Raw genomic sequence first — 7,342 nt, forward strand, 5'->3', positions numbered from 1 at the left:
AGACCAGCAGCAAACACCCACCCCAGGACCCAGCCCGGTTCCTGCCAAGACTACCGAAACCCAAGGACCTCTCCCAGACCAACGAACTCCCACCCGCACTGACAAGCCTACCTGGGCCGACAAGGTGGCAGGCAAAGGTGAGACCCGCGCAGCGCAGCGTCAGGGACACTTGCCACAGCAACCTGACCCAGAACTAGCGCAGCTAAAACGCATGTATGCGGAGCAAGCTAAAGAAATCCAATCGCTTAAAGAAGAGTTAGCAAAACAACAGGCCCCCTCATCGCGCGAGGGTAGCATTAGCAGCGGCCCCGTCTCGATACGCGGCGCTAAGAAACGAGCAGGCCTGACGCCTCAGGCCGAAGAGCAATCCGAATTTGAACGGTTTACAGCTAACATATACGCGATACTAGAAAAGTACCGCGCGGAGACCATGACCGAGTATGGCGCTTTCAACGCTAAACTCGAGAGCATGCAGAAACAACTTAACGAGCTGGCTACATGGCCAGCACAAATGGACGCGAGGACTAAGGTGTTGGAGGAGGACCTGGCACGCGGAAAGCGCGCTGGGCTAATACCTAGGCCTTAAAATGGCGTCGTCACAATCATTCACAATTTGGCAATGGAACACTAGTACCCTCCGCACGCGGAGAGAAACGTTACAACAATTCATTGGCTCTATAACCCAACGACCGGCCGTCATTCTCCTGCAGGAAACGCGTATCGACCGATTCGCTCTTCGTGGATATAGAGTCGAGGCCGTCTGTGGGAACAAAGCTCGAGGCATAGCCACCTGTGTGGCTAAGCCTTACGCTTACACGACACATGCATGCAATACGCCCAGACCTCAAAATAGAGCATCAGATGTTAGAAATCATCCCCAACGCTCACATTAAGCAATCTACATATTTATCCTTAACGTGTACAGTTCACCTTCGCACAGTGCAGAAACATTCACCACACTAGTAACTAAAGCGACGCAGATAGCAGGCAACCATCCCCTCATCATCGCGGGGGACTTCAACGCCCCCCACGTAGACTGGGGATACAATCGCACAACACAGAAAGGACGCCACTTACAAACGCACATCACTCAACACAATCTAGTGTTACTTAACGACCTCTCTACCCCCACCCACATAGGTAACTCAGTGTCACGGGACTCATCCCCTGACCTGACCCTGGTACGCAACGTATCGAATCCCACATGGGTTAACCTGCAAGCTAACCTAGGTAGCGATCACTTTATCTGTAGCACTACATTCAATATAAGCAGCCCCGAACCCAGACACTTTAAAATAGTAGACTGGGACTACTTTAGGCAAATTCGAAAACAAGACACCAACCATTACTCTTCCCTCGCTGAACACTTTACGAGACTACAGCGGGACGTAAAACAAGCTACCAAAAACATCTCTACAACACGCAACATCGACCACATGGACAGCCACCTCGCACATCTCCTGGAGGCTCACAAAAGTCTTCAAGAAAGATGGAGAACACAAAAACACAATCGTAGGCTACGAAAAAGAATTGCATTGCTCAACCGACAAATCGAAGAGTACAGCCAGACACTAGCATGCCAACAGTGGAATGAGGTGTGCAATTCGCTCGACGCACGCATGAGAAAAGGTCTAAAATGGGACCTTCTCAAGCACCTGCTCGGCGACAAGCCCACCAAGTCAGAGCAACGACTAACCCTAGATAGACTGTTACACAAAGCGCGAGGGCAGCAGCTTACAGATACGCAGATTTTAGAAGCTACAGCAGCCCGGTATCTATGCACAGAACCTAGCTCGCATGAAGACTACCCACCTTACGCGGGGGACACTCACGACCCATTTGAGGAGGCTATAACCAGCGCTGAAATACGCGCGGTAATAGCAGAGCTCAACACTAAGTCAGCCCCGGGTCCTGACGGAGTCACCAACAAGCTACTCCGCAACCTGGCTGACAATGACATTGAATCACTAGCCACCCACATGAATGAGGTTTGGAAGCGAGGGAACGTCCCGCCAGAATGGAGGGCCGCGACCGTCATTCTCATTCCCAAACCGAACAAACCCCTGGAGCTTGACTCTCTACGACCCATTTCCCTCACATCTTGTGTGGGTAAGGTCATGGAGCACGTCATTCTCCGCCGAGTCACAAAACATGCAGAGCAAGAGCACCTCTTCCCATTCAATCAAGTCGGGTTCAGGCCGGCTATGGCCACGCAGGACGTACTCCTCATGCTACAGGAGACGTTACTTAGAGTAAGGAGTAAAGACCTCAAAGCAATTCTAGCTCTCGACTTAGAGAAAGCTTTCGATACCGTAAGCCACGCTCATATACTACACGAGATTCAGGAGGCAGGCCTAGGTCGACGCTTCTACGAATACGTCCGCTCTTTCCTAAGAGCCCGAACGGCTACACTTAAAGTTGGAGATCTCAACTCACACACCTACAACCTAGGCCCGCGCGGCACCCCGCAAGGGTCGGTGCTCTCACCGTTTCTTTTCAATTTAGCCCTCAGACAACTTTCGCAAAAGCTGAAAGATATCGAGGGCGTAGAGCACGCGTTCTACGCCGACGATATTACTCTTTGGCGCAACGCAGGCACCGACGCACAAATCGAAGCAAGCCTTCAGGAAGCAATTAATACAGTACAAAACTTTTTAAAGCCCACGGGACTCAGACTCTCGGCAGCTAAGTCCGAGTTGCTGCTTCTGCCACCGCAACACGGCCGGAACAACGGCGAACCAACTATACACCTCTCCACAACGGACGGCTCGGATATCCCGATAGTGTCGTCGGTTCGAATTCTGGGCGTTACCCTGCAGGAGAATGGCAAAAACGACTTAACAGTCGCACATCTCATCAAAAAAGCTGATGCAGTCATTCACCTCGCCCGACGCGTCGCTAATAGACACGCGGGACTCACAGAAGAGAGCTTACTACGCATCTTTCACGCGTTCTTAATGTGCCACGTTCACTACGTTGCCTGCGCTCACCCGTGGAGCAAAGGCGATGAAACTAAAGTGGACAACCTCATCCGCAAATGCACGAAACGAATACTTGGTCTACCCATGACGGCAAGCACGCAGCGCCTGCTAGGCCTTGGGGTACACAATACGTTCAAAGAAATCACAGAAGCACAAAGAATGTCCCAGCTCATACGCCTGTCCTCGACAGCTGCGGGCCGGGACCTCCTCTCACACATAAGTCTTCCTATCCCAACTCAAGTCAATGACCCAACACCATTACCGCAACACCTTCGTGCTAAAATCACAGTACTACCCTTCCCCAGGAATATGCACCCGGTGCATAATCAGACTCGAAGAAGGGCACGCGCTCAAGCCTTACTAAAAGCGGCCACCCTACACGCGACAGATGGGACACGCGACAGATGGGACAGCCCTCAATGCTCTTACCATAAAAACAAAGAAAGCCTGCGAGGCCGAACAAGTGGCTATTGCCCTTGCTCTAGCCCTCCCTCAGCGCGACACAATATTTACCGACTCCAAACCCGCTGCACTGGCATACCGCCGCGGTACACTATGCCAGGCGGCCTTAAGCATTCTAGCTTCCGCTCAAATAAACGAAGACAAGCACATCTACTGGTTCCCGGGGCATGAAGGCCTCAACGTTCAACCAGGGGTTCCCAACGGCAATGAGCTGGCCCATAACCTCGCGCGAGATCTTACGCGCCGCGCGGGGACGCGGGCCGGCTCACCGACCGGGAGCCCCAACACGCACCCGGAGCCACTCCTCTCCTATCACGAGATTTGCTCGCACTATAAGTTATCGAGAAAGGAATTCCCTTCACCTCACCCAACACTAAATAAAGCACAACAATTAACGCTTAGATTGCTGCAAACGCACAGTTACCCCAACCCCTATATATGCAGCAAATACCTCCCAGATATAAGGCCAGAATGTCCTAAATGCCAAAATCCTAAGTGCGACTTAGATCACATGCTGTGGCAGTGTCCCGCGCTAAACGCTTGCTTCGGGTCTCCTGCCACCGAGGACGACTGGATCAACCACCTCAGGAGCCCCGACAGGGCCCTTCAACACCAGGCCGTCCAGAAGGCCCAACAGGTGGCTGGCGAGCTCCGACTCCCAGTCCCCACATGGGTGGAGCCACCGGGCCGGCCCCCGTAAGGGGTGCCCAGGCCCCTTCAGGACCATTAATAAAGTTAATTCTCTCTCTCTCTCTCTCTCCAGCTTCGGCATGGGAGAACGCAGGGAAGAAATTTCGCTTGCGGAGGCTAGACGGATCAAGTGGAGAGAGTGTCTCTCTTTGCTGTGGCGCTCGCCAGCTCGCCTCTTGAACGCATGGTTTCGCGGCACTGAAATATTTCTCTTTCGGCTAGTAATGAAACGATTTGAAAAAATTCTTGCGGTAGAACGCTCCCTAGAGGGCCCGTAACAACTTCCAGCGTATAACCAAAATTTGCTACGTGGCCTGGTGAGGGGCCCTTTAATCTGTCTGAAGCACAAATTCGTTATAATATTTTTTTGTCTCGCAACATACCTTTTTAACGCGAAGAGCAAACTACTCTCAAACTTGGTGTGCAGAACGCCGGTGCATGCGCCGCCGAACTCCTTTTCTCCTCGCTGGATTGTGTGATTGGGAGTTCACGCGCTTGCGTTTGCCTTGTGTCGATAGGATGTGTAGTATTTCAATGCAACTCAAGCTAATTTTCAATAAAGGGAAAATGATACATATTTAATTACTGCTCTCCACCAAGCGGGTTTCTGTTGAACTATTACGTCAAGCTAATTTTTAGCTTACGGTCACGGTTGGGCTACATCGGGTCATTCAATTTCCACGCAGACAGCTGCCGGAAGCTAAAAGAAAAAGAAACTGCGAGACGAAGCGTGTGGGCTTCACGGCCAGCTTCGATGGTTTTGCGACTGCGGTTTATTAGATCAGCGGTACCTTTGGATCGAACAGAAAAGTATTCATGCCTACAAAATGACCCCCACCACGACGCCATACCGGTGGGCTTTTCGCATGTTGTGATGTGTTCTAAAATCAAAATATTTGCCTCGATTTTAGCGCAGGTTTACGGATCCAAGTTCCATGAATGCCCGTGCAAATTGTTGTCTTTGACATGAGCATGTTTCAGCGTCATTCATTCGGACGCCGAGTGAAAGCGTATGCACTGTCGTTCCGAAGCTGCCCCCTACCGTGAAGACACACTTACCCATCCTCAGTCACACAGTCACTTAACGCCTACTTCCGAAACGTACACGTTGCATGCTCTACTTCTGGTCGCCTGGCAAACTTACGCACGCTATTCGTTATCGCGCAGATTTTCAGACAATGGCAAGGCTTTGCATTATAGCCAAATTTCTAAAAATCGTTGAGACAGAGAAAACATTTGTTTCCTATGGCACTTAGTCCACATTACCATTTTGTAGTACAAACAACCGCTGATCCCGATACTGCTAGTGAGCCTGACAAATTCAATTAGCCAAATTTCTAAAAATCGTTAAGACAAGGAAAACATTTGTTTCCTATATGGCACTTAGTCCACATTACCATTTTGTAGTACAAACAACCGCTGATCCCGATACTGCTAGTGAGCCTGACAAATTCAATAAAACAGCTTCTAAACCTAACCATTGCTTTAAGTCATTGTATCAGCACTTGATCATTTATTTTTTCATTAAATATACGCCCGTAGTTGGTGATCCGCTGCTTTCTTCAGCGTGCTACAACAAGACCGCACAAAAGGAAGCCCAACACAGTGCAGTGTCATGTTTGATTATGCGTCCTAGCTTTCAGCGCAGCAAAAGAAGCGATTTGGTCGCAAAGTGTGCTCAGTGTACAATACATAGAAGTGAGCGCATCACGTGACCGACGTCTGCAGCCACTCTGGATATTGCAGAATAGCTTCGACCTCTGAGTTGCCTGCGTGAGCACTGCCTGCGTGGGTACTGAGTCAAACTGTAGTAAAATGAGATATTGAAAGAAGCTCACCTCCGTCTTGACTTCGCGGATATCAGTTAACGTAATTGGCGCGGCGTATCTGCAAGAACTCTATTCAACATACACAGCGTGGATTTGACATTGCATACTTACGTTGTCACCAGTTATAGTCAGGAAAAGCATTGAATGCAAACATATAGTCCGTACTTTATGCCTGTAGAAGGATGAATAATTAACGAGCTAACACTTCAGTTGCAACTTTACGCTATACGAAGGGTTTACTTCTCTCACGCTATTGCTCACAGCTGTCGCTTGGCCGGCTGCGAATACATATAGATCGCTCGAAAATGCTAAAAGTCCCGTGTTTCTAGCGGCGAACATGAACGAGTGTGTCAGCGCGTGTAAACGTCTATATGATGCATTTGGGCCTCGTGCGAAGCCTTCTCTCTTCCTCTCTATACCGTACACTGCGTGTAGGAGTGCAAGCGGTGCTCGAAAGCAGGACGCCCAGAGATGATGAGCGAGCACCGACAGCAGTGCATACTTCGGCCGACGATTCCCTCTTTCTGGGCGCGAGTGTTCCCGGGAATATTGCAGCTTCGCCCGAAAGGCGAAGCATTGACAGCGATACCAAAGTATTACACAACTGCTCAAAGTAATGTTCCAAGTTTTATCCGCCGCATGATTGCAGTAAACATTTGTTTACTAATTAAATTAGCAAGCATGGTGTCACGCGCACAAAGGCAAACATGAACCGATCTCGCTCGTTAACCGTGAACACACGCTGTCGCAACGCTGACATAATGAAGATGGCAAACCGAGGGGAGCGAATGCTTCTCCGAAACTTGAGATCACGCGACCACCAGGCACTATAGGCGCCCGCGAAGACAGCCCACATGCAGCCAAAAGCCACTTCGACTCCGCCCAGCGTTTGCCCCAAGATTTCCTACAAGATAGGCCGCAGCGGCGCATGGCTGGGTTAGAGATCAGCGGCGCTATAACGTAAAGCTATTCCAAACTGTTTCTATTCTATATATGCCATCAGCCCTCCATGAATGGTCCAAAATTTTCGGGTCACCCCACTTCACCAGTCTGTCCCGCGATGTCACAAAACCCGGAAAGCTTACCACGTAAAAGTGACATGTCCGCACTAGATATACTTAACTATGCCAAACAAAACAGATCACCCCCCCTCCCCCCAACAACCGGAGACTGCGCGGTTCCCAAAGGAATAGAAGATGACTGCCCGCCGATAGCTGTGGCACTGGAGACTCGGAGCTGCTGGAAAGAATAGGTTTCTTTGCGTATAATAAACATTTTCGCGTGGCAGCATAACATTTTCGAGCGCTTTCAACACCTATACGACATCTCCCTGCCAACTCTTTCCGTTCCAGAAGCATTTTAGAGCATAGCTCTTAGTCG

This window comes from Dermacentor silvarum, chromosome 1 (genome assembly GCF_013339745.2).
Source record: "Dermacentor silvarum isolate Dsil-2018 chromosome 1, BIME_Dsil_1.4, whole genome shotgun sequence".
Lineage (NCBI taxonomy): Eukaryota > Metazoa > Arthropoda > Arachnida > Ixodida > Ixodidae > Dermacentor > Dermacentor silvarum.